This window comes from Elephas maximus, chromosome 22 (assembly GCF_024166365.1).
Source record: "Elephas maximus indicus isolate mEleMax1 chromosome 22, mEleMax1 primary haplotype, whole genome shotgun sequence".
Lineage (NCBI taxonomy): Eukaryota > Metazoa > Chordata > Mammalia > Proboscidea > Elephantidae > Elephas > Elephas maximus.
Window position 1 is genome coordinate 52302752 of NC_064840.1, and position 27423 is coordinate 52330174.

The following is a 27423-nucleotide window of genomic DNA, read 5'->3' on the forward strand; positions in this document are numbered from 1 at the left end:
GGTACCACACCCAACCCTCCCCGGGGAGAAAAAGAAAGATATATGAGAAAGTTAGCAAGAGAAGCTTGATCTGGCACTCCATGAAGGCCTTTAGAAGTTTTCTTACCATCCTAAACCAAAACCAAAACTCATTGCCATCAAGTCAATTCTGGCTCATGGCGGCCCTATAGGACAGAGCAGAACTGCCCCCTAGAGTTTCCAAGGAGCACCTGGTGGATTCAAACTGCCAACCTTTTGGTTAACAGTCATAGCACTTCACTATGCCACCAGGGTTTCCACACCACCAGGGTTTCCAACCTGGAGGCTCCTAAGTGGGAATTCCACCTGTCTGCTATCTCTTAGAGGAGCCCTGATGGTACGGTGGTTAAAGCGCTCGGCTGCTAACCAAAGCGTCAGCGGTTTAAATGCACCAGCTGCTCTGTGGCAGAAAGATGTGGTAGTCTGCTTCTGCAAAGATTTACAGCCTCATAAACCCTATGGGGCCGTTCTACTGTGTCCCGTAGGGTCGCTATGAGTTGGAATCAACGGCAATGGGTTTCGTTTGGATTTGGTCATCTCTTAGCTTGATCCGGAAGTATCACCTCCTAGAAGTGGCACTTCTGTTCTGTGGACATACCTTTACTATTGTATTTAAAACAAAACAAAAAAATCAAACCAGTTGCCTTCGAGTCGACTGACTCATGGTGAACCCATGTGTATCAGAGTAGAACCATGCTCCGTAGGGTTTTATTTACAGTGCTGTATTTTTCTATGTCCCCATCCCCTCTCAGAATGCTGGACCTTTATGTGACTAGAACAAGTAACATTTCCTTTCTTGCCCCATCAGCTTGCCAGTTAGCCCACCACTGTCAAATTCCTCTGGGCTGAGGAATGAAACATGGAAGATAAGACCAAATGCTCAAGGGATAAACTTGATGTCTTAGTTATCTAGTGGTGCTCTAACAGAAATACTTTAAGTGGGTGGCTTTAACAAACAGGAGACCCTGGTGGTGTAGTTGTTAAGAGTTTGGCTGCTAACCAAAAGGTCAGCAGTTCAAATCCACCAGGCGTTCCTTGGAAATCCTATGGGGCAGTTCTACTCTGCCCTATAGATTATGAGTCGGAATTGACTCGATGGCAATGGGTATGGGTTTTTTTGTTTGTTTTAACAAACAGAAATTAATTTTCTCACAGTTTAGGAGGCCAGAAGTCTAAATCCAGGGCACTGGCTCTAGGGGCTCTCTCTGTTCCCTCTGGGGGAAAATCCTCGTCTCAGTGTTCTCGGTTCCTTGGAGATCTCCACGTGGCATCTACCTTTCCCCTATTGTACTTTTTTGTCTATGTCTATGCTGCTCAGAAGCTATTAGATTGAGGTCATACCCTACACTAATACGGCCTCATTAACAAAGAAAACCCTATTCCCAAACAGGATTACATCCACAGGTATAAACCAAAAACCCCTGCCATCCATTCTGATCCATAGCAACCCTATGGGACAGAGTAGAACTGCCCCCACAGGGTTTCCAAGGCTGTAATCTTTAAGGAAGCAGACTGCCACATCTTCCCTCCAGAGCGGCTGGTAGATTTGAACTGCTGACCTTTCAGTTGACAGCTGAGTGCTTAATTAACCATTGTGCCACGAGGGCTCCTTCCACAGGTATAGGTGTTTGGGTTCCAACACATATTTTTGGGAAACACAATTCAATCCCTAACACTTGGCCAGAGCACAACTGTTTCCAACGCCAGCTGGTATGTCACAGGAAGTGGGTAAAAGATGTATATTTGTAACCCCACCCACCTATGCCTACCTCTGTGCCCCCTCAAAGTAGGGGCTATATGGGGGATAAGGAACTATGAGGGCAGAACTCTTAAATCGAGTTTTAGTTAGCCGGAGGCTTAAAGACAGCAATCAGTTTGTGGGCCTCCTGAACTGGGTTTACAAAACACTTTATATAAATTGAGAAAAGGTTGATTATGCATACCAAAGAATGATCTCCCCTGGGGAGGTGAACAAGGTGAGGAGGGCAGCTATATTGATAGAAATTATAGTTCCCCAGATATCTTGGTTCTACCACTGACCAGTCTTAGCGATCACCTTAAACTTTCCCTTCAACAGTCTTCTCACCACCTGGAATTCAAAGGAAGTAAAAAATGGTGCCTAGTTCTCTTATATCCTTCACAGGGACAGAGAGGCAGGCAGTTTCTGAGGTACCTGTGGCCACGGTACATCATCCAGGGTTGTGAACTTCAACAACCCTACAAGGCATCTCCTATCCCTCTCTTGGGGACCCTCTCTCAGTAAACAGCTGTTTTCTAAATAAGACCTTAATGCAGACTGGTCTTTCTCCAGTCTCCCATCTCCCTCCCCATTCTAAGGTTGTGACCTCTCAGACTGATAGAAATTTATCTCAAACTTGTTGTTGTTGTTAGGTGCTGTCAGTCAGTTCTGACCCATAGAGACCTTAGTACAGCAGAGCAAAACACTGCCCGGTCCTGCGCAACCCTCAAAATCATTGCTATGTTTGAGCCCATAGTTGTAGCCACTGTGTCAGTCCATCTTGTTGAGGGTCTTCCTCTTCTTCACTGACTCTCTACCAAGCACGGTGTCCTTCTACAGGGACTGGTCCCTCCTGATAACATGTCCAAAGTATGTAAGAGGAAGTCTTCCCATTCTTCCTTCTAAGGAGCATTCTCACTGTACTTCTTCCAAGATAGATTTGTTTGTTCTTCTGGCAGTCCATGGTATATTCAATATTCTTCACCAACACCACAATTCAAAGGCGTCAATTCTTCTTCGGTCTTCCTTATTCATTGTTCAACTTTCACATGCATTTGAGGCAACTGAAAATACCATGGCTTGGGTCAGGTGCACTTTAGACCTCAAGACAACATCTTTGCTTTTTAACACTTTAAAGAGGTCTTTTGCAGCAGATTTGCCCAACACAATACATCATTTGATTTCTTCACTGCTGCTTTCATGGGGATTGATTGTGAATCCAAGTAAAATGAAATCCTTGACAATTCAATCTTTTCTCCATTTATCATGATGTTCCTTATTAGTCCAGTTGCAAGGATTTCTGGTTATTTTAGGTTGAGGTGTAATCCATGGGGAAGGCTGTCGTCTTTGATCTTCATCGATAAGTGCTTCAAGTCCTCTTTACTTTCAGCAAGCAAGGTTGTGTCATCTGCATATCGCAGGTTGTTAATGAGTCTTCCTCCAATCCTGATACCTGTTTTTCTTCATAAAGTCCAGTCTTTCTGATTACTTGCTCAGCAGATTGAAGAAGTATGGTGAAAGGATATAACCCTGACACACACCTTTCCTGATATTAAACCACGCAGTATCCCCTTGTTCTGTTCCAATGACCACCTCTTGGTCTATGTACAGGTTCTGCATGAGCACAACTAAGTGTTCTGGAATTCCCATTCTTCACAATGTTATTCATAATTTGTTATGATCCACACAGTCGAATGCCTTTGCATAGTCAATAAAACACAGGTAAACATCTTTCTGGTTTTCTCTGCTTTCAACCAAGATCCATCTGACATCAGCAATGATATCCCTCATTCCACATCATCTTCTGAATCTAGCTTGAATTTCTGGCAGTTTCCTTGTCAATGTACTGCTTGCTACTTTCATCTCCACCTTATTCACTGCTAAAGTTTAACTGTTACTGAGTAAACAAAGCCAATGGCTCTGGGTGAGTCAAAGGCTCAAGAACATTTCTCCACTACTAAAAAAAAAAAAAAAAAATTTTTTTTTTTTCTAATAAGGAGAAAGAAAAAAACAAATGTATTGCTGTGGAGTCAAGTCCAACTGAGGGCAATGCCATGTGTCACAGAGTAGAACTGCTCCATAGGGTTTTCTTGCTTGTAATCTTTACAGGTTGTCAGGCCCATCTTCTCCCATACCACTGGTTGGGTTTGAACTGCCAAACTTTAGATTAGCAGTCAAGGGCAAACCCTTTGCACTACCCAGGGGCCTTTCCATTAGAAAAGGAGTATAAAAAAGGAAACTTGCAGATAAGCCTACACCTCAGGGTGGAAGGTAAAGGTCTAGAGGAATCCAAAGACCTGGTATTTATCTTTCGTAATCAGGGAAGCACTGACTGGATCTCCATGGTTGAGGCAGTGGAATGATCACTGACCTTGGTGTTAGAAGACCAATTTGCAGTGCAACTCAAGCAGGTCATTGATCCCACTAAGCCAGTTTCTTTAGTTTGAAAAGGGGAATATAAACTCACAGGGTTTTATGACTATTAAAGAAGATGAATTATATTGAAACACATAAAAATAAAATACCAAAGTTAAGATTGTACTTATTCCGATAATTAACAAAATGAGCAAAGAATAGTAAGAAGCAGGCACACACACACACACACACACACACAAATTCCACCAACAGCAACCAAACAAGGAAAGGGCATAATCTAATATAGTAACTTTAAAACCGGAGGCAAGGAAAGAAAGGAATGAGGCACCACACATGGTTCCGCTCCTAACCCTGGCCCAGCCCTGACAAGCCACAGTGACAAGAGAGTAGAACTGGGGGAATTCTCACTAACATCTCCAAATCTGGAGAGAGGCAAGCTGCCAGCACTTCTTTCTTCTCTTCAATGGAGGAGTAACGGGAAATACTGATTGAAAAAAAAAAAAACCCCAAGAAAAACTGAGAGAACAATGGGCTGATTCTCTCTGAGGGAAGTAAGGGCTGAAGGCCACATACTGAATTGAGGAAACTACCCAATTTCAAGGAATATTCCGTCTCTTCCAACAGAAATGGAATACACCTCCCAAGTAACTGGTTGAGCCATGATACAGGACCTCAAACAAAATTCCAGAAGAGAGGACAGATCCATCTCCCCACCTCACCGCCACCTTCACCTTCACCATTCCTTTAGGCTACAGAAAACAAGTCATAAATACCCAGCCCTCAGCACTATTGTAGTTGGTGTGGGGGGACGAATCAGCCGCAATGTGGTGGAAAGAAAGCTACTTTCTCTTTTTAGAGCCAACAGAACATATGAACACAACAGCACAAGCAGGAACAAGATGAAGAGAAATGGCAGGTAAACCATGCAAAAGTCAAAGATGTTAACCTAAAGTAAAACACAACTCCAGGAGGAAGCAATTCCTCACAACTGCTTCACACTGTAGAATAACTTAACCAGGACATTAATACAATAAAAAAAAAAAAAAAAATTTTTTTTTTTTAAGAGCTCAAAATGAGATCACAAAACAAAATGAGTTAAAAGAGGATGCAGACTTACAAAAGAGGACCACAACAGAATCACTGAAGAACTAATAAATAAGTTATAATCAACAAAGAGCAAAATTCTGCCAGTAGATTAAAACAGAAAGACTGACAAAGGAAGGTATCTTAGCTTCCTAGTACTGCAGTAACACAAATACCACCAGCGAGTGGCTTTAAAGAATAGAAACTTATTTTCTCACAGGTTAGGAGGCTAGAAGTCCAAGTTCAGGGCACCGGCTCTAGGGCAAGGCTCTCTCTGTGGCTCTGGGGAAGATCTTGGTTCCTTGGTGATCTTCACCTGGTATCTATTTTCCCCCTCTTGTGCTTGCTTGTCTCTGCATCTATGTTGCTTATAACTCAGCAGTGATTAGGTTTAGTACACACCCTACACTGATATGGCCTCATTAACATAGCAAAGACAACACTACTCTAAACAGGATTACACCCACAGGTATAAGGGTGAGGATTCCAACACATATTTTCAGGGAACACAATTCAATCTCTAAAAGGTTTATAATATCACAGTGAATGTGCCTGGAAAAGACAAATTAAAGCAAACAGTGAGAAGACAAAGATACTCACATTAAGGATAACTGGTGTTCCTGAAGCATAAAGAACCTAAGAATGGAATAGGAGATATGTTGAAAGATAAATAATATAAGATCATCCTGAAAGGAAAGGAAAAACAGAATCTTAAGATTGAAAATTTGAAGCAGAATGCTCAATACTGAGACACTGTCTAGTTAAGCTACCCAATAGAAGACTTTTTCAGTCATCCAGAAGAAAAACTCTTTTTCCCCAAAACATTTTATTCCAAAAATTGTGAAACATACTAAAACTTCTTTTAAGTGGGAGATAATGCAGAACTCATCATCCCCATAGCAACATTCAGCATCAAAAGAAAATGCAAAATGTCTAGATAATTCTGTGACAAAGAACATTATCCCTGAACCAAGAACATTATCCCTCACCAAGGTGTCACATATACTTGATAAAGGCAACAGACAAAAATTCTCAAGCATGAAAGAAGTCAGAGAGTACAGCCCAACCTCTTCCTGGAGAGAGAGGAAAAAAAAAAAAAAATGACAATAAAATACAGTTAATTAATAGAGAAATAAAAATAAAGAGCTCAAGCGGCCATCTAAGATACTCTACTTGTCTCATCCCGTCTGCAGCAAGGGAGAAAGAAGAAAATCAAAGACACAAGGGAAAGATCAGTCCAAAGCACGAATGGACTGCACTATCACAGCTTCCACCAGACTGAGTCCAGTACAACTAGATGGTGCCCGGCTACCACCACTGGCTGCTCTGACAGGGATTGTAATAGAGGGTCCTGGCCAGAGCTGGAGAAAAATGTAGAATGAAATTCTAACTCACACACACATAAAAAAGACCAGACTTACTGGTCTGACAGAGACTGGAGAAACCCTGAGAGTATGGCCCCCGGACACCCTTACAGCTCAGTAATGAAGTCACTCCTGAGGTTCACCCTTCAGCCAAAGATCACAAAAGTCCATAAAACATGAGAGTAAATGGGCACACCAGCCCAGGGGCAAGGACTAGAAGGTAGAAGGAGACAGGAAGGCTGGTAACAGGTAACCCAAGGACGACAAAGGACAGTGTTGACATGTTGTGAGATTCGTAACCATTGTCACAAAACAATATGTGTATTAATTGTTTAATGAGAAGCTTGTTTGCTCTGTAAACCTTCATCTAAAGTACAAAAACAAAAAAAACCCTGCAAGTTAACAGAATGCCACAACAACAAAATAATAAAGAGCTCAACCCAAAAAACAAACCCGTTGCTTTTGAGTTGATTCTGACTCATAGTGACCCTATAGGACACAGTAGAACTGCCCCATAGGGTTTCCAAGGAGTGCCTGGTGGATTTGAACTGCTGATCCTTTAGTCAGCAGCTGTAGCACTTAACCAGTATACCACCAGGGTTTCCAATAAAGAGCTCAGGAATGCAGAAATCATGGTAAGAAAACTAATGGTAAGCATTGTTATTGTTGTGTCATGGAATAGATTCCAACTTGTAGCAACCCTATAGGACAAAGTAGAACTGCCCGATAGTCTTTCCAAGGCTGTAATCTTTACGGAAGCAGACTGCCACATCTTTCTCCCATGGAGTGGCTGGCAGATTTGACCTGCCAACCTTTTGATCAACAGCTGGGCATTTAACCACTGAACCACCAGGGCTCCTTGATGGTGAGCATTAATAACACCCTGTAACTAAGAAACAATAAAAAACAACTATGGGGATGGGATTAGACAATTCAATATTATAATTACTGAAAATCAGGAGATGGTTGGAAAGATGAGAAAAAAATGTGAGAATGCTAACCCATTGCCGTCGAGTTGATTCCAACCGATAGCACCCCACAGGAGGGGTAGAACTGCCCCATAGGGTTTTCAAGGCTGTAATCTTTATAGAAACAGACTGCTACATTTTTCTCTGTGGAGTAGCTGGTGGGTTTGAACAACTGACCTTTCGGTTAGCAGCTGAGCACTTAACTACTGCACCATCAGGGCTCTTATAAGAATGCTAACGTCCTCATTTTCATAGCAAAGAGTCAATAGATACTGTCTAAGATGGAAACAAGTAATTGAAGATATGACTCACAATATATTATCTTTACCTTATTGGGGTCTTTTAGGAAATAATCTCTCTTGTGAAAAACACGTTTATTTAAAGCTCAATAATTCCTTTAATTTTACTGCAGTTTCTTCTTCTGTCACATCCAAGGAAACTTTAACACTTTATTATAAGAGCATTTATATCTACTTCTCTATATTCATTTATCTGTGCGTATGCCGGGAAAAATGTATGCAAAAAGCTCACCTAATATTAATGATGGCTATTTCTGAATAATGGGATTTGGAATTTGTTTTTGTTTTAGTTCATTTCACTGATGTGTCAACAATCTACTGGTAAGGGTTGTGGTTAGCTGCAACACCATGCACAGTGGAAATGCTGCCTGGTCCTTCGCCATCCCTATGATCGGGTGTGAATTGGACTGATATGATCCATAGGATCACCAGGCCTTTCTTCCTAGTCTGTCTTAGTCTGGAAGCTCCGCTAAAGCCTGATCAGCATCCCAGCAACACACAAGCCTCCAATGGCAGACAGGTGGTGGCTGCATGCGACGTGCGTTGGCCAGGAATCGAACCTGGATCTCCCCCACGGAAGGCAAGAAATTCTACCACTGAACCACCAATTCCCTCATATTAATAACAGTATGTCAAGTAAATAGTGAAACACTAGAATAAAATGTAGGTGATTATATTTAAAATCAAGGAGTTAGGAAGGCCTTTCTAAGTATGGCACAAAAACCCACAAAAGAAATTAATACATTTGACCACAAAAACTGCCAAGTGTTCTACAAATACTTAATTAGTATAATCGCAGTATTCATGGTCAAGCTAATAATGACACAGCCGTCTATGTAAGTCCTAGTATACACAATTAAAAAGCAAGTGGTCTCACAGCTTGGTACTCAAGCGAATGCTGCCTTAGAAGCTCTCTGGAGTTCAAAGAGCTTTGGGGGAAACTCCCCAGCCTCCCCCTCCCTGCAGCAGCTCTTACCACCCACCAAATGAACATTGTCTACAAGGTCACTGTCCCCTCACACAAGCTGAAACCCCCACCCAAGTGAAGTGCAAATATTGCAGCATGGATCCCTGACTGATAGCCAACCCTCTGGCCTTGCCCTAAGCTCCCAGGAACTCAAGGGGCCTTTCTTCTCCTGCGTCCTCCTGCCTCCCACCTAAAAGCTCAAAGATATACCCTAAAAGGATGTGTTCTCTTCTTCCAGCTCCCACTCCCAGGACCTTAGCCTCAAGCTTTGGCTCAGCTAAAGGCCACCCAGGGTACAAGATTTCCACAGACAGTGCAGGAGGCCTTTCTAAACCCTCACCACTGCCAGGGGAGGGAGTGGGGGTACCTAGGGGGCCGCCTACTTCATCTCCCCATGAAACCTCGCATTACTGGGAGTGGTAGGATGGGAAGACTTAAAAAAAAAAAAGTGGTGACCCAGAAGCAGGGAACAAAATTAAAATCAGCCAGCCTGCTGCACATTGACCAATATTTACTGAGCCCCCACTGTGTGTCAGTCCGTGCGTAGGAGGTTATAAAGGGCAGAGGCTGGTGGTCAGGGCCCCGGGGCAGACAGCTCTGAGGATCAGGAGACTGAGACAGTTATTTAGCCACATGCTGAGCCCTGAGTATAAAGACAGCCAGGCCCAGAGGGCTGAAACCAGCAGTGGGAGGGAGAGGGTGAACGCCTCTGCCCAGCTGGCTCCCGGCTCCAGCCTGGGCCTGACAAAGCAGAGGACTTCCAAAACTGAGTCAGGCAGTGAGCAGGAAAGGAACCACATGAGCCAGCCAGTGCTGCCCCACCCAGAGCCCCTCTCCCACTAAAGGCAGGCCAAGAGTCACCTCTATTCCCATCATTTGTCCATCAACATTTCCCAGACTTCCCAACACTTCTTGCAACATCGTGACCTGTTGTCCCTATAAGTTCATTCTTGTTTGTCATGCCATGTGGCCAAGCACGAGGCTTAGGAAACCCAGTATTCATATTCACTGTTTACATCACCCACTTCAGTCAAAACTACCCGACTTGTGATTCAGGGTAAAATAAATAAAAAGTATGATCTAGTGGCTACAACATGGGCTCTGGAGTCAGGCAGACTGGGTTCAAATTGAGGGTCTGCAATTAACTCACTAGGCGTCTCCAGCAACCTCACAGGGTCATTCTGATAAGAGCATGGAGTCAGTTTCTTTCTAGTTCCCTATGCTTGGAATTCTCAGGATAATCCCCTCACCTAGACATGAACCCTGCTAATGCTCAAAGGTCAGGTCAACTCCTTCTTCTTCCATGAGTCTTGGACTACTCCTTTAGCACTTTTCTCAAACTACTTTGGACCCTTAATTATGTCTCCTAGGGAGTCTCCCTGAAGTCCCTGGGTGGTGCAAAGGGTGAATGTGCTGTGAAAACCCTGTGGCACACAGCTCTACTCCAACATACTTGGCGTCACCATGAGTCGGCACTGACTCGATGGTAACTGGCTTTAGGGAGTCTCCCCAGTTAGATTTTTGTTTCTTGAAGGCAGAACCCCTGCCTATTTCCCTTCTATATCTTCCCTCCCTCATCCCCACAACAAAGGGCCTGGCACAGTGCTGGGCACACAAGGGGGTAGATGCAGAGAATTTCTGCTGGAAGATGGGAAGCCCAACCTCTCTTCTAACTGACATCTGTCTGCATCGCCTCTATAGCTTGAAGAGCAGGGAGCTCAGCACCTCCTTCTCTAGGTGTTCTATTCCCTCAGGGCCCAGAGACCAGGCTTCACCCAGGTTATCTGAAGTCAGTGTCATGACCATTTATCTTTTCTCCTCTAGACTAACCAACAAACCCACTGCCATCGAGTTGATTCCAACTTACAGGACAGAGCAGAACTGCCCCATAGCCTGTAATCTTTACCGATGCAGATTGTTACATCTTTCTCCCTCTGAGCGACTGGTGGCAATCAATGACCTTTCGTTTAGCAGCCACGCCCTTTAACCACTGGGCCACCAGGGCTCCTTTCTCTAGATGGAACAACTCCCTATTCTTGAATTTCATTTATATTCGCTGAACTAAGAGCTAGCTAAACCCATCCGACTTTTAAAACTCAGTCCAAGAGTTCATTCACTCAACAAATATTTATTGCCTGCCAGTTATACACTGGGAATTATGCTAGGTGTTGGGGAAGCAGAGAATACACCTAGTACCTGCCCTCTTGGAGCAGCGAAAGCAAACAAACAGGTAACTTACAAGAACTATGATACGGATTATGTACTGATCAGGGTTCAGGTGGGCAATTTAACTGAGAGGGATTTTGTACAGGCTGTTAAGTGGCTTAGAGAGTCATCTGAAGAGCTGAAGAAACAGACTCTCAACTGAGCTTCCAAGAACTACTCCTAAAATAACAGGACTGGGGCTGCCAAGGAGTTGCTGCCCTGCCACCACTGGGAAGCAATGACATAAAGAAGCTGCCTGCTCCAGAATTATGCCATCCTGCATCAGCCCACAGGAGTTCTTAGGTGGTGCAAATGGTAACGCTAACTGAAAGGTTGGAGGTTCAAATCCACCCAGATGTGCCTTGGAAGAAAGGCCTCACAATATACTTCTGAAAAATCAGCCACTGAAAACCCTGTGGAGCACACTTCTACTCTGACACGATGTGGAACTGCCATGAGTTGGAGTGAACTCAATGGCAACTGTTTTTCTGCCATGGTCCACACCAGCAAAATAGATGTCTCTTGTCTGAAAAGCTTGTGAGTGGCCATCTAAGGCACTCCACTGATCTCACCCCATCTGGAGCAAGGGAGAATGAAGAAAACTAAAGACACAAGGGAAAGATTAGTCCAAAGGACTAATGGACCACAATTACAACAGCCTCCACCGGAATGAGTCCACACAACGAGATGATGCCTGGCTACCACCACTGACTGCCCTGACAGGATCACAATGGAGGGTCCCAGACAGAGCTGGAGAAAAATATAGAACAAAATCCTAATGCACAAAAATAAAAATAAAAAAAGACCAGACTTCCTGGTCTGACAGAGACTGCAGAAACCCTGAGAATATGGCCCCCAGACACCTTTATAGCTCAGTAATAAGTCACTCCTGAGGTTCACCCTTCAGCCAAAGGTTAGATTGGCCCATAAAACAAAATGAGACTAAATGGGCACAACCAGCCCAGGGGCAAGGACTGGAAGGCAGGAGGAGACAGGAAAGCTGGTAATGGGGAACCCAAAGTCGAGCAGGGGAGAGTGTTGACATGCTGTGTGGTTGGCAACCAACGTCACAAAACAATATGTGCATTAATTGTTTAATGAGAAGCTTGTTTGCCCTGTAAACTTTCATCTAAAGTACCAAAAAAAAAAAACAGATGCCCCTCCTCCAGCTTCTTCCTATGGGGCTGTTACTTGTGTAAGACTTGACTACATCCATCTACTTTGTAGAATCCAAATCTCATGGGAAATTTTAGTGCAAGGATTTCTGGAAAGTTAATTTTTTATTTTCTACTCTCAGGAGGTTGGACCATCATGTATTAGCTAAAGGAGGCGCGATAATAAACATGCTGAAACAACAGGAGCAAATCACATGGTTATCTTTGCGTAAATCCCGGTGAGCAGACCAGTCTACAAGGCCCATCATAGATCATGATGAGGCCAAGTACAGGAAGCTACGGAGAACACAGAATGTCAACCTAATCTAGTTTAAGAGGTCAGGGGAGGCCTTCAAAAAGAAATGTAAAAGTAAGCCAGGTGAAGAGAAAGGGGGTGGAGAGGGAATGTTGCAGGCAGAAAAAGCTGTATTTGGAAAGACTCAGATAAGATAGCACATCTAAGAACTTAAGAGTCCAGTATGGCTAGGGTGGAGCCCTGGTGGCTCAGCGGTTAAAGAGTTCAGCTGCTAACCAAAAGGTCAGCAGTTTGAATCCATCAGCCACTCCTTGGAAACCCTATGGGGCAGTTCTATTCTGTCCTATAAGGTCGCTATGAGTTGGAACTGACTCGATGGCAATGGATATGGCTAGGGCATACCTGAAAGGATGTGGTATGAGAGAAAAAGGAACTACAAAGGTGGGCAGAGGCCAGGTCAGGGACAGCCCTGTAGGCCACATTAAGGTGACTGGACTTTATCCACAGAGTAACGGAGGCCATTTTAAACAGACATGATCAGATCTGTGTTTTTAATGTAACACAAATATAACACTGGCTGCAGGGTGAAGAATGGACTCGGGGTGGGTAATGGGGAAACCAGGAGACCAGGCAGAAGGAGGCTATCACAGCTGTCTAGGTGAGAGAATACAGTGGCTACTATGCTTAAAAAACAAGGCTTATTTCTCCTAGCTTCAGGCTTAATGGCAACCCAGCTTGGGTTGCTTCCCCTCCCCAAGGGTTGCCAACCTTATAGAAAACCTGTTGCTGTCGAGTCAATTCCGACTCAGAGCGACCCTATAGGACAGAGTGGAACTGCCCTACAGAGTTTCCAAGGAGTGGCTGGTGCATGGATTCGACCTCGTGACCTTTTGGTTAGCAGCTGAGCTCTTAACCACTGCACTACCAGGGCTCTACCAGCCTTATAGTTTCCCGTTAAAGAACCAACAGACACCTCTTTAGAGGCTAGGAGCTGTGAAGTAAGCCCTGCCACTGTCCTGACAACCAAAATGTAAGTATCAGTGTGAGTTCAGAAAGACCAGCCCTTACCACACAGTGTTCTAAATCATCCTGTGACTTACCTGCTCAACTTTCTTGCTGTGGCAGGAAAGCTATTTGTAAAGGCAAACTCCAACTTCTGGGCAGCAACACTCTGGGCAAAATTTGCCACCAAGGGCTTGCTCCCTTCCTCCCAAAATGGGTAAGAAGGGTCTGCTGGGCCCTAGGCTCCTTTCGAAGGCAGGTGAGGTAAGCCCTTCCCAGACAGTGAATCTTTGGGTCTACCTAGGGTACTCTACTATCATGGTAAGCAACTGAGCTACAGGGGGCATACGGTTCCCCATGCAGTTAATTTCTACTAGAAGCCAGGCCCAGGGGCGGCCTCCACTGCTCTGCCTGTAGCAAAGACTCACTACCAAATTCTCCAGTCAGGGACTTACCCACTCTCCCTCCTCGCCCTCCTGCAGCACTGCCTTCCCCCTTTATAGCCCTCCCATCCTTTCAGCCAGCTGAAGCCTTCCACTCCTCAAAAGACTCTGACCGCATTAGTCTCCAGAGTGGGGATGCTGAGTTCTGTATAATTTCTCTAGGAAAGTGGTTCTCAATGTGTAGTCCCTAGACCAGCAGCATCACCACCACCCGGGAACCTACTGGAAATGCAAATCCTCAGCCCCACCCAGACCCTAACAAATCAGAAGTTCCGGGGGTGAGGCCCAGTGATCTGTGTTTTAATAAACCCATCAGGGACTGTGAGGTACACTAAAATTTGAGACCCACTGTGCTATGGATCACAATGGTCCGATCTGCAACCGATCAAAGAGATGTCACAGCGCTCTGTTGTGCAGGAGTCATCATGAGTCAGAGGCCAACAACAGCTCTCTGGAGACTTAGATTCCCAGATTCCTTGATCACAGGGGGTTAAGAACCCCTGGAGTCCAGTGACTGCCCCGTCCATAGGCCTTCTGCAGCCCTTTCCCGTCCGGCATTCAACCTTCCTGCATACCTACTAAGGAACCTGGATGGCGCAAGCTGTTTGCAATCAGTTGCTAACCTAAAGGTTAGAGGTTTGAACCTCCCCCCACCCCTCGCCCAGCGGCTCTGTGGAAGAAAGGCCTGGTGAACTGCTTCCGTAAAGGTTACAGCCTAGAAAACCCTATGGAGCAGTTCTACTCTGTCACATGGGGTTGCTATGAGTTGGAATCAACTCGACAGCATGGGATTTGGCTTTGGTTTGGATAGTTACTGATCACGAATGCATGACCAGGGCCCCCAGCAGGAAGGCACGGGCTGCAGCTTGGGCCCTGTCTTTCTCAGTGATATGGATATTTATCAACAGATTAATACAGGAGCCCTGTTTTGACAAGAAAGAAGGTGAATGAAAAGAAAAGCCCAGTATTTTTAAATTCGGGTGAGAAAGAGGTGGCAGCAGGAGATTTAGTAGTCACACAAATCAGAATTCCTCCATTCTTCCTTCCCTCTGTCCAAACCGCCCATGTGGAACATTCTCTGGCTAAGGTCATAGGCAGTCATCATCGGATTATTTCGGTGAAAGGCCTTCCCACATCCTGCTTCCTCACTGTGGGTTCCGCCATGTGACCAACGCATCGCTCGTCCTCAGATTCCACGCTCCTGAAGAGAAACCACTGCAGCACCGGCCATGTGCCCTGGGGTGCTGAGAGCCAGGAGGGCAGAGGCCTGCACACCACCGCCCCAGCCAGGGGCCACTGCCTTATAACCTTCCACCCATCTCAGTGAGAAAGCCAGCAGCACCAGGGTAAGTGGACAAGAGAATGCAGGCTGGAAGAAAAGGGGAAGAAGCAATGTCCCTTGTTAGTTGAAACCATATACAACATATAAAATAAGCCACTATATGACAGTCTGTACTCATGGCTCTATTTCTTCTTAAGGATTAAGGTTCTGCGGAATACTCTGCAGCCCCCAATTAATCCATCCTTTCCAATTCACTTCACCCACTTACGCCTTTCCAATTCACTTATGCCCACTTTGGTCCCTCTCCCTCCGATCCATTCTGCATCTCTTTTATCGTATCACCTCACTGCTCAAATAAACACTTTTCCACCATTTGCCTGTTACGGATTGAATTGTGTCCCCTAAAATTATGTGTTGACATCCTAACCCCTATACCTGTGGATGTATTTCCATTCGGAATAGGTTTTCTTTGCTATGTTAGTGAGGCCATGTCAGTGAAGGGTGTGTCTTAAACCTAATCACTTCTGAGATATAAAAAGAGCAGATTAGAGACAAACAAGCAGACACAGGGTAAAGACAGACACTATCTGAAGACAAAGGGGTCAGGCGAGTCTACAAGCCCAGGAACCCCAAGGGCTGCTGGCTACTAGAAGCTGAAACAGATAAGGAAAGACCTCTCCTGACAGTCAGTGCCCTGAATTCTCTTAGCCTCCTGGACTGTGAGGAAATGAATTTCTGTTCTTTAAAACCACCTGCTTGTGGTTTTTCAGTTACAGCAGCACTAGCTAAGATGTCCCCTTCTATCAAATAACGAAGTTTAATTCTTCTGCTTAGTGGCCAAAAAGGTGCCCTGGTGGCGCAGTGGTTAAGCACTACGTCTGCTAACCAAAAGGTCAACAGTTCAAATCCACCAGCCACTCCTTGGAAAACCTATGGGGCAGTTCTACTCTGTCCCATAGGGTCACTATGAGTCAGAACTGACTCAGAGGTAATGGGGTAGTGGCCAAGGGTCTCTCCCACTAGGCTCCTCCCTACCTTTCCACCCTCACGTGCCATTGTTCTCTTGCCTGGGCTCCATCCAGACTGCCCCTGTCCCCTTGCTCCTGCACCTGCCTGTCCCCACACCTCCCTACAGGACTAGGAGCTCTGATTAACATCTGTAAGAGATGAAGGTAGTCTGGATATGGCCCCAGACCACTCTCCATGCAGTGAAGGCCTTGGGTATAAAAAAAGGATTAAAGTGCCATCACTATTACCCCCCAAACTGTCCCTAGCACAAGTCCCATCCCATTGTACCTTGAATTGTGTCCTCCGAAAAGATAAGCTGAAGTCCTAACCCCCAGTACCTGTACTGTTCCTTGTTTGGAAATAGAATCTTTGAAGATGTTATCAGTTAGGAGGTCATATGGAATAGGGTGGGTCCTGATCCAATATGAATGGGATTCTTATAAAAAGAGGAAAGACAGAAGGGAGAAGGCCATGAAGATGGAGGCAGAGGCAAGAAAGGGGTTATGCTGCCAGGAGCCAAGGATCATCTGGGGCTACCAGAAGCTGGGAGACAAGAAATGATCTTCCCCTAGAACTTTTGGAGAGAGTCTGGCCCTGATGACATCCTGAATTCTGACTTCTAGCCTCCAGAACTGTGAGGCAATAAGTTTCTGTTCTTAGGAGCTACCCAGTTTGTGGTCTTTGTTACTGCAGCCCTGGGAGACTAATAAACACCCCATGCAGGACGTATTCTCACCTTCTGAGTCCTACCATTCTGTTTCAATATTGTACATATCTGAATAACAGTTCTTATATTTTAAATTAACTTTGTAGGTTGTTTTATAACAATCCTATGAGGTTGCTGCATGAATAAACACAAAAACTCATATATGTAAACAGATACAATCTCCTTTTCTAGAGATTACAAAATGGCTGAGATTGATTCCTTCACTGAAAATGCATTATTCAGGCCCAAGGGGTCAAGGGCAGGAGAGTATGACTATCTTCTCGAAGCTCCCTCTCAAAGGTACAAAGGACAGAGAGGCTGTCACGGGCACACATACAGATGAATTCCAGAGCAAAGACAAGCAGGTTTCTGGCTCATACCACATTCAGATATAGAGCAGGGCCAGCAAAAGACTAACACGGGAAAAGTTCCCATCCTTGATTTAAAAAAATGAAGGTCAGAGGAATGGTGGCAATCTCCAGACAATACGATATAAAGGAAGTGGCTGCTTTAACAACATATCAACCTATTCATGCATTTCCACTTGAACTTCCCACTCCCCTACCTCCTACAAACTGTGTGCCTATTAAAAAGGGATCAACATTCTAACCAGACTTAGAAAGGCTTATCCTTTCCTGCCAATACTAACCCCAAGGGGACAATTGTACTTGCCACATGGAAAGGGTTCCTGATTTTAGCTTGCAACTCCAACATGCTCCAGTTTGGGTGACTTTCAACCCCAGAGAGGTAACTAATAAATAAATAAATAAATGATGGCTATAAGAATTCTCCTGGCAGCACTATTCCCATTAACTAACATCTAGAGACAACCCAAAAGCCCATCAGCAAGAGAGTAGATGAATAAACTGGAGCTGATGCTCACAATGGAAAAGCACACAACCAAGTAAATGCACTATAACAACAGTAACACTAAGTGTATGTTGACTAAAAACTGAGTTTTGAATGGACTTATCCTTTAAGACCTCTCCTCTAGGAAGATTTGAAAGGATTTTCTGAATCTGAAGACACCACACTGTACACTCCCTGAGGACTCTTAAGCCCATCCCAGATTTCTTTATAAAGCCCATGGAACACAGGGAATTTGAGTTGAGGAATTGTTAAAATGTTAGTTGGAATAAAATAAAATTTCTTACCTGCCCTAGCTTCCACTCAGCACCTCACCCCATATTGTCCAAGTCCTCTACTATTTTTTTTTAAGTATAACATATACATAAGTACCCAAATCTTAAGTGTACAGTTCAATGAAAGAGTCATGCTTTTAAAGTACAAATCTGATTACAGTGCCTTCTTTGCTTAAAACTCTCCAATGGCTTCCCAGCATAAATAGAACAAAATCTGAACAATTTATCCACATCACTGGCCTCATTCTTGACTTCTCTTCTCCTCACTCACTAGGCTCCAGCCACCCTGGCCTCCCTTCTGTTCCTTAAATACTTCGAGCCCATTCCCACCTCAGGGCCTTTGCATGTGCTGTTACCTCTGCCTAGAATGCTCCTCCGCTAGATCTTCACTATCAGGTCTCAGTTCAAATGTCACCTCCTCAAAGTGGAGGGCCACCTGGCAGAAAAAGCCTATTCCCAGTCCGCTCAGTACTCCAACACTCAGTCTTATTTTTTTACTAAGGATTTTTCACTATCTAAAATAGTCCTGTTTTTATTTACATATTTATTATCCATCTCCCCCTAGTAGACTACAAAGCCCGTGAGGGCAGAGACTCAGGGCCTATCTTATTCATGACTCCCAAAGTCTGGAAGAGTGAGTGCTTGGCACCAAGTCAGCACCCAGCAAACATCTGCTCAACGGATGTGTTCACTTCTCATTGCCCATTCACAGCGCCACACAGTTCAGAATTCTACCGTTCTTTGATCTCTACACCCAGGTGAACTGTATGCAACCTTAGGGCGCAGCATTTCTTGTCTTACACACCCTACAACCTCCCATCCCACTCCCTTACCCCCGTCAATGCAGAGTTCCTGAAGGGTCACCTCAATACAGCTGAAAACCCTAGAGAGCTAGGGAAGTCGACCTAGGGCTAGAATACAAAACATAGGTGGGGGATCCAAAAGAAAGGTGGGGAGCAAGAGGCAGGTAGGGCAGGCAGCTTCCCTTCCGCACATCCCTGGAAACAAACGTGCCAAGGATGAGCAATTATTATGATAATCCGGAAGATATGTGTTAACATTTCCCCCTGGCAGGAGAAGAAAAAGGAAACTCCACAAAGTACAGGCTGTTTCCAGAATTTCTCAGCTGTTCATGGAAACTCTGAATTTCAATCCCATTGCATACAACTTCTCTCAACGTGCCAACTCCACACATCCTGAAATGCTTCAGGGGGAGAAGGGGGGTGCTTGTGAGTGGTTGCCAAGAAGTGGGAGTGGTGTGAGAATAATCAAGGTCACGGTCATAATCTGGCCATCAGAGCTGTGTACACGCCACGGTTTACCCTCGGTCAAGGCCTCTGCCATGGAAGGCCCCTCTACATAGTGCCTGCTGGGTGTCAGAGGGGTGGCAGAGGAAGCAGGGGTGGGGGCAGGAACCCTAGAGTCTCTGTTCCTAAAACTGGCAGGCACTGAGAAACAGCTGATCAGGCTGTTCCAGAGGGCAGTGAGTCTGTGGGAGCGGGTGACTGTACTTTCTGCACCTTTCTGGGAAAGGAGATGGTAACAGCAGTGGCTTGCTGCCCTTGGAAACTGCCCAGGGACTCGGTATCCTGAGAACTTGCCCAGCCCCTCAGACGGGAAGCATCCAACCTTAGGGAAATGACCAGAATTCAAATAAACCAGTCAATGACCGAGGTGTGGGGAACACCCTAGGAGGTATACTGGTCAACATGCACCTGGGACAGCAGAGCTCAGGAATACACCACGAGGTGAGGAGGGAGAGAAGGGTGGAGGCAGGAAAGAATTCCAGGGCTTAAGCCCTGATGGGCTGCTAACCACCTCATCTCCTGTGGGAAAAGTGGACCAGCCTCCTCTTGGGCCAGCATGAATCCACCTCCCCCCAGCCTCACATACCCTGGGGGCTGGACTGGAGCCCTCTGGTTTCCAGGAAAGAACAGGGTGTTCCTACAAGGGCTCAGCCTGTTCTCCATGACTTACAGGGCTCTTCTGACTAGTGGGACCCACACATGCAGCCTTCTTTCTCCCACACACACACCACCTTTCAGACTTCTAGTAAAAGAAGTGAAAAATAACAGCTGGTTCAGGTCTGCCCTTCTTTCCCTCCCTTTGGCAGCCCCGCAATTGCTGGTGAGGGTGAAAGACCTTCCGGGGAGCCACTGTTTCCTCTCAAGCCACCACCAACAAATTGGCAGCAGCAGGGTACTGGGAAAGGCCCTAAGGCGGAAATAGATCTTCCTAGAGGGAACCCGTGATATGGAGAAGCAAATTGGCTGGGGCCAGTCCCTGCCCCCAGAGGGGTCAATCAGTCTACAAATACTAAGAACTTGCTACACAATTTGCTAAACTACCCTCCTGAAGATCTGACCAATTTAATACTCCTACTACTTGCGAGAAGCCCTGGTGGCACAGCAGTTAAGAGCTTGGCTGCTAACCAAAATGTTGGTAGTTCAAAAACACCAGCTGCTCCTTGGAAACTCTATGGGGCAGTTCTACCCTGTCCTATAGGGTCGCTATGATCTGTCCTATATGGTCGCTATGCTCTACCCTGTCCTACAGGGTCTCTAGGAGTCAGAAACGACTCGGTAACAATGGGTTTGTTTTGTCTTGTTTTTGGTTTATTTCCCGTGTGTAAGAGTGCCTGCTTCATAGAATTCATACCAACATTGAGGATATTCCATCTTTGCCAATTTGATCAGTGAAAAATTATTCTTTTAATTATTTTAATTTGCATTTCCTTGATTACTAGTGTGGCTAAACACATTTTTAAGCTTACTAACATTTATGCTTCTTCTTTTATAAACTGCCTGCTAATCTCCTTTTTCCATTTTAGCCGAGATACAATTCACCTATTTTCCTATCAATTTATGTAAGAGTTCATTGCATGGTAAAAAAAATGGTAAGTTTTTGTTACATGTTACAGATATTCTTTCCAATTTGTCATTTGTCTTTTTACTTTTTTAACTGGTATTATTAAGAAACAACATTTTTTAAACAAGTAAAGTCAAATATATCACTTTTCCTTCAAGGCTTCTTCTTTTAGTAGCATGCTCGTAAGGTCCTTTCCCGCCCCGAGATTATATAAATATACATCTATATTTTCTTGCACTGTAAGAATCTAAATCTCTAATCCATCTAGAATTTGGCAAAGAGTGAGAAATAGAATCTAACTGTATTTTTTATAAACAGTTAACCAATTACCCCAATATTGTTTAGTAAATAATCTACCTTCCTTCTAAACCTTCATCATAGGGTCTATAAAGATAAAAAATAAAGGTAAACTCAAATACACCCTGTGCACTAAAGGTGGCCATATGTGACTGTTCTAGCCAATGAGATGTAAGCTCAAGTCTGTGGTAGCCATCTTGTTCCCTTCCTCCTTCCTGCCTGGAGGTATAGGCTTGAAAGTGACAACCTAAGACAAAACCCTACTTGTGAAGGAGGGCAGAGCAGAAAGATACATTTAAAAGAGCCTGGGTTCCTAAAGGCATCATTGGGCAGGTACCCGTCTCAGACTCTAATCCTTGGGCGCTTCCCATCCGCCCTGCCTAAACGAGCACTGGCTGGACACTCTATTATTTGCAAATAAGCACCCATTTAACTCGTACACCATCCCTTCTCTTTACTTTTTTAATGCTAATAAAAATTTATAATGTTTACTGTTGTCTGCCGGCACTGGGCTAAACAATTTGTTTACATTATCTCATTTAATCTTCTCAACAACCGTATTAAAATACATTTGACAACACTTCTCTAAATTATAAAAATCATCAACAACACCTTTTCAGAGTAGGAAAAAAACACTATACTAAATGTACGTCAATTAGATACCGCCCTATTTCAGAAATATTAAAACAAAAAATATGTCTCTTAAAATTGAGGAAATATGGTGTTATCCCTATTTTACAGATGAAGATCCAAAAAACCAAACCCATTACCGCTGAGTCGATTCTGACTGACAGTGACCCTAAAAGACAGAGTAGAACTGCCCCCACAGGGTTTCCAAGGCTGTAATCTTTACGAAAGCAAACTGCCACATCTTTCTCCTGTGGAGCAGCTAGGGGGTTCAAACTGTCCTCCTCTCAATTAGCAGTCAAATGCTTTAACCACTGAGCCACTAGGGCTCCTTATAGATTAGGATACTGAGACTAAAAGCGTATAGAAGTAACTCGCTCAAAAATCAAACTAGATCTGGTAAAAAATACCTTTCTCATTTGCTGAATTCCTATACACACTTTGGTCTGTTTTTGTACACTTCTATTCTGTTCCATTCATTACTTGCTTCTAAATGCAAACACATTGATGTATCAATGTCACACCTTTTTTTTTTTTTAATTGTTCTTGGCTACTCTTGTACATTTTATTCTTTCAGCTATACATTTAAAATCATCTTATCAAGCTCCAGTACTTTATTTTAGGAATTCATTCCATGGAAATTATCTTGAATGCAGGTAAATATTTAGCTTTAAGGGTTTATAGACGCATACGTTCAACAACAAATACTTATCAAGTGCCGACTGTACTATGCATGGGGAACACAGCAACGGAGAAAACAAATATTCCTACCTTCGTGGGATATCCTTGCATGGTTTATACCTGTGAAAAATTGTAACCCATCTAAATGTACAATAAAAGGGAATTGCTAGAAATAAAAAGGTAATCTGTATAGTAAAATATATATTGCAAAACACTGAGATTAAGAGCTTGGCTCTGAGTCAGATATCAGTTTGAATCCTGAATCTGCAATTTACTACTGGCTTTCAAGGTTTTGGGCCAAGTCACAACTTCAATGAGACTCATTTTCCTTATATAGAAAAATGAAGATACCAACAGTCCCTCCCTCATAGTAACTGAGAAAATTAAATGAGATAATGAATGATGAATATACCTACAGTATTTGATACACAGTAACTGCTCCCCAGAAACCCAGAGCTGTCGAGTCGATTCCGACTCATAGCAACCCCATAGGACAGAGTAGAATTGCCTTATAGAGTTTCCAAGGAGCGCCCGGTGGAGTCAAACTGCTGACCCTTTGGTTAGCAGCCGTAGCACTTAACCGCTACGCCACCAGGGTTTCTAGTAAATGCTCAATAAGTGTTATTTGGGAGAAGAATGATCTGGAAAGATGTTCATGATATGTCAAGTGAGGGGAAAAAAAAAAAAATCTGCTTACAAAGCTGTATGTACAGCAACCACTTTTTCTTAAAATGTATATATTCAAAGAAAATGACTAAAAACAACATATGTAAAATCTTATCTCTTCGTGGTAGGTTTCATGGTCATTTGTTATCTTCTTTTTATTTATCCATATTTTTTACAATGAACATGTATTACTTCAAGCAGAAAGTTACTTTAACAGTTTTGTTTTGTTTTTGAACAGAGTCCAATTAGGAAATGGAAAAGGCGACCAAGTGGGGAGACCTTCCCCTTCCTTTTTGAAGACCTTCACTTGGAATTTGGAGGTCTGGATTCCATCCTAATCTGCCCCACACGCACTACTGCCAGCATCTGTACATGTAGTTCTGATGGATCAACATGGCTCCAGTCTGGTGCACCAGTCTGACATTTCAGGACTGCTGGACTAGACACTAAAGTCCCCTCTAGCTACAACATTCTGTGGTTTACTGAAACTCCTTAAACTCAGTTTTTCCTCTCTGCCAAATGGGTACCACCTTCTGCCCTGCCCATCCTGCAGGGATGCTGTAACACCAATGAGATTCCATGAGAACTCTTCGTACAGAGGCAACTTGTTAGTGCTGCATAGAGTCTAGGACATTAATCCATTCTGGATTCCGAAAATGGAGGGCCTCTGAAGCCAGCTTCACACCCACTTAGCTTTTGGATCTCTGTCAAGATGAGGAGAGCAGGCAGCCTGGGACTGGGCTGTGGCCTCGACAGCAGCCAGACCTGCTTTCTGTCTTAGGTCTAAAAAGAAATCTCCCTTTTCTTTTGCAGCTCTATGAAACAGAGTTTACAAAGGACATTTTTCCTCCATCCTGGACAAGCTCTCTGATGCCTAGAATTAGTACCCAAGGCTCTCTATATAATTCTACTTCTCTTAGAATTACGCTATAGCTGCCATAGTTCTAAGAAGAATTATGACCCTCACCCTTGTGTGGTCTCCTGCCCTTGAGTGTGGGTGGAACCTGTGAGTATGAAATAGCACTCCTACAATTATGCTACATTATATGGCAAAAAGATTTTGCAGATATAATTAGACAGATAGACAGCTACCATCAAGTCAACTTTGACTCATGGTGATCTTATGTACAACAGAACAAAATGTTGTCCAGTCCTACATCATCCTGAGGATCACCAGGATTTTTTAGTCCATCATTGTAGCTACTGTGCCAGTTCACCTCACCAAGGCTCTCCCTCACCCTCTCTTGCCCTCTACTTCACTACAGATCTACTAATTAGTTGACCAAATTAGTTAATCTTAAAATAGGAAGATTATCCTGGGTGGGCCAGCTCTAATCAGGTGAGCCCTTAAAAGGTCTCTTCCTGGCAAGAGATTCAAAGCATGAGTAGGAGTCAATGTGAGAGAAATTTCCTGCTGCTGGCTTTGGAGAGGGAGAGGGCCACACAGCATGGAATGTGGGTAGCCTCTAGGAGCTAACAGCCAGGAAGAAAACTGGGATCTCAGCGCTACAGCCGCAGGAACTAAATTCTGCCACAACCACCTGAGCCTGGAAGAAAATCCTAAACTCCATGAGAACACCAGCTGACACCTTGATTTTAGCCTTGTGGGATGCTGAGCAGAGAACCCAGTCATGTTGTACCCAGACTTCCAACCTACAGAACTGTGAGACAATAAATGGTGGCGTTTTAAGCCATTAAGTTTGTGGTACTTTGTTACAACAGCAATGGAAAACTCATTTGCCCTCTCTGATAGATAGACAAACCAACTTGCATCGCATGGAACATTGAACTGACCAATTCTGGTCATGGATGGCAGAGCCAGGCTATTCTAGGTCTCTGTTCCCCTTCCTATTCCAGTTCACTTCCCGTTAACTCCTTGATGACAAACACATTCCTACTAGCAGCAGGTGATAAAGTAGGAATAAGTGGCAGTCGTTTCTGATTTAGGACCAGGCAGCTCTTTTAGCTTTTGGCAACAGGGTCCAGTATGTTCTCACTCCACAAGGAATTCAGAAGCGAGGAACTAGATGAGAACATTAAAACAGATGCACTTGGCAGGAAAGTGGCAGAGAGGACAGTGTAGTCATGTGAGCATAGATCTGAGAGGGGTATTCAGAAGGCACTGTGTTTACTGAACATTCAATATATCCTAGTGCAGCTCTGGGTACAGAATCGCACATTAGTCAGGGACATGCATCTGCCTCAGGATGTTATAAAAGGGGAGTGGAATCAAATAAATCTACAGTCCAGTGTAAATGTGTGCAGATCAATGCCATGATGACAGCAGCAAAACAGCTGAAAAAGAACCAAAAACTCAACATTAATAAAATGGTTGGAAGGGTTTCTCAAAATTAAGGAAAAAATTACAGGTCATCCCCAATTTACAACAGAGTTTCATTTTGATGACTCCATCCTAAGTCAGCTCTGACATAAGTCAAATACTCCCTTTTTTTTTTTTTTTTTTTAGTTTTTATTATTATTGCTTTTTATTACCAGTGTATAAATCCAGTCTTTATTTGTCTCTGGTAGTTGGAAACATCACAACATCTAAAGAATGATGACATCAGCAAATTACATGCTGCAACACTGTATGCAGTACATATTACTAACAATTAGAGGTACAAAACAAAAAACGGATGGTCATAAGTACAGTTCATCGTAACTCAATTATGTTGTAAGTTGAGGAGTACCTGTATAATGGCTAAAATAAAATGAACCTTGTGGTGTCAGACTGAAATCAGAGCTATTGGAATTAAACTCATGGTTTTTAATATAAGGACCCCTGGTGGCACAGTAGTTACATGCTTGGCTGCTAACCACAAGGTCAGTGGATTGAACCCACCAGCTGCTTGGCAGGAGGAAGATGTGGCAGTTTGCTTCTGTAAAAATTTGCAGCCTTGCGTCTGGGGTCTTAAACACTGGCAAGCAGCCATCTAAGATGCATCAATTGGCCTCAACCCACCTGGATCAAAGGAGAATGAAGAACACCAAGGACACAAGGTAATTATGAGCCCAAGAGACAGAAAGGACCACATAAACCAGAGACTACATTAGCCTGAGACCAGAGGAGAGAGATGGTGCCTGGCTACAACCCATGACTGCCCTGACAGGGAACACAACAGAGAACCCCTGAGGGAACAGGAGAGCAGTGGGATGCAGACCCCAAATTCTCGTAAATAGACCAGACTTAATGGTCTGACTGAGACTAGAAGGACCCCGGTGGTCATGGACCCCAGACTTTCTGTTAGCCCAAGACAGGAACCATTCCCAAAACCAACTCTTCAGACAGGGATTGGACTGGACAATGGGTTGGAGAGGGATGCTGGTGAGGAGTGAGCTTCTTGGATCAGGTGGACGCTTGAGACTATGTTGGTACCTCCTGTCTAGAGGGGAAATGAGAGGGTAGAGGGGGTTAGAAGCTGGTGAAATGGACACAAAAAGCGAGAGTGGAGGGAGAGAGTGGGCTGTTTCATTAGGGGGAGAGCAATTGGGAGTACGTAGCAAGGTGTATATAAGTTTTTGTGTGAGAGACTGACTTGATTTGTAAACTTTCACTTAAAGCACAATAAAAATTTAAAAATACACACACACAAAATTTACAGCCTTGGAAACCTTATGGGGCAGTTCTACTCTGTCTTATAGGGTTCACAATGAATTGGAATTGACTCAATGCCAATGGGTTGCAGATACTGAAATATAGCTATATGTGTATGCATGGGTTAGTATACATACATATTTTTTAACTGTGTCCACTGAGAGGGCCTGAAAGCAATGACACTCCAGTAGCAATGAGCATATTTAGCACCCAGATCTTGGCTTCTAAGCACCATTCTCCAATAAAGGGAACTAGGGCTCCTTGGAGAAGTGGTTGAATCTAGAGTTGGGGCAGGGAAAATACAAGATGATCTTAAAACATCTTGTGGTACCAGAAATTAAAGAAATGTTCAAAAAACAGGTAGTGCTTATCAAAAGAACACAAATAAAAACAACTAGAGTTTGATTTAAAAAAAAAAACAAAACAGACAACCTGGAGGAGTTCCTAATGCCTAAAACTGGAAAAATTTGAGCTACAAATAATGATAGTATTGAATTTTAATCAATAGAATAAAATAAATACTTATGTGTCCATAATACATAAATAAAAGAGGAAGAAGGGACAGCTCTTCCTTACAATAGAATTCCAATTAATAAAAGTAGAAGAGAGAAATAAAGAATCACAACTAGGCAAAGACCTAGTTTTCAAGGTACCTCTACCAAACTACAAAAGGAAAGA

General features: G+C 43.8%; 1 protein-coding gene across 6 annotated transcripts in view; it reads right to left on the minus strand.

Moving 5' to 3' along the window:
• Positions 1 to 27423, minus strand: part of SLC39A14 (solute carrier family 39 member 14) — a 57349-nt gene that overhangs the window by 20673 nt on the left and 9253 nt on the right. The window contains exon 2 of one of the 6 annotated variants that reach the window (XM_049865953.1): positions 5816 to 5851. The exons of the other annotated variants lie outside the window; for them this stretch is intronic. The gene's annotated coding sequence lies outside the window, so the exon portion shown is untranslated. The remainder of the gene's footprint in view (positions 1 to 5815; positions 5852 to 27423) is intronic. 6 annotated transcript variants of the gene reach the window in all.